General features: G+C 32.3%; 1 pseudogene across 1 annotated transcript; it reads left to right on the top strand.

Moving 5' to 3' along the window:
• Positions 1-222: 222 nt before the first annotated feature.
• Positions 223-311, top strand: BDCG_17765 (annotated as a pseudogene). Its single transcript has one exon. The product of its transcript is annotated as a tRNA-OTHER (tRNA).
• Positions 312-909: the final 598 nt, after the last annotated feature.

The raw sequence follows: 909 nt of genomic DNA, 5'->3' as shown, positions 1-909 counted from the left end.
CTCAAGTAACTTTACATTTACTTTGTAAAAGATAATGTTTTTTTGACAACACTTTTTAATATTGTTTTTTAATAACACTTTTTGATAATGCTACTGTTAATTTTGAATAGATTGACTAATAATTTAAATATCACAGATTTGAAACATTGTTAATGCAATTTGTATCTTCTCTAAATAATAATAACAATTTCATGATATTCAATAAACAAACAAATCAGTCACGCCCCGGTGGCCGAATGGTTAATGCGGCCACCTGGTAGCGCCTTGGCTTGGGAAACCAAGGCGCGTGGGTTCGAAACCCGCAGGGGATACATTAAATCCGGAACTCAAGCACCTCAGGTTTCTAATAAATACAGAGGTGTACAAATCGCTCCAATGAATCGCTCTATGTTCCTGGGCTGGGAAGTTATTATCGTATGTATCTAATTGTCACTTCTTTGTATTTTCCTATGTTCTTGTTATCTTGGCATGGTCTCAACACCTGTATTTCCTTCTGTATAACCAACACTTGACCTGTATTTAACATCACGCAAGGACTCATCATAAGCTCCGCTTGCATATGAGTATAATGGAAGAATAATAATAATAATAATAACAAATCAGTCACATTACTGAATATGACACAGAATATTAGAATATAGTGAAGTTTAATATATAAGATAACTGTTCAGACTCTTCAATTATATCAGATGATTAATCATTGAGTGCAACACTCTAATCAGAAAAAGATTCAGATATTAAAACTTTCTAATATGAAGTGAACTCAGTTAAAATATGTGATTGATTTACTGTTTCAGTTTTATAAGATAACAAAGACAGTCTCAATCACTTATACATCAATACTGCAGTTAGTCTGATGAGTGTATAACAGTTTATTTACTCATCTTAAGAAGCAGTTAAATCACTCAA

Source organism: Blastomyces dermatitidis (genome assembly GCF_000003525.1).
Source record: "Blastomyces dermatitidis ER-3 genomic scaffold supercont1.11, whole genome shotgun sequence".
Lineage (NCBI taxonomy): Eukaryota > Fungi > Ascomycota > Eurotiomycetes > Onygenales > Ajellomycetaceae > Blastomyces > Blastomyces dermatitidis.
The sequence above is the reverse complement of the archived record's forward strand: the minus strand, read 5'-3'. Positions and strand labels throughout refer to the sequence as shown.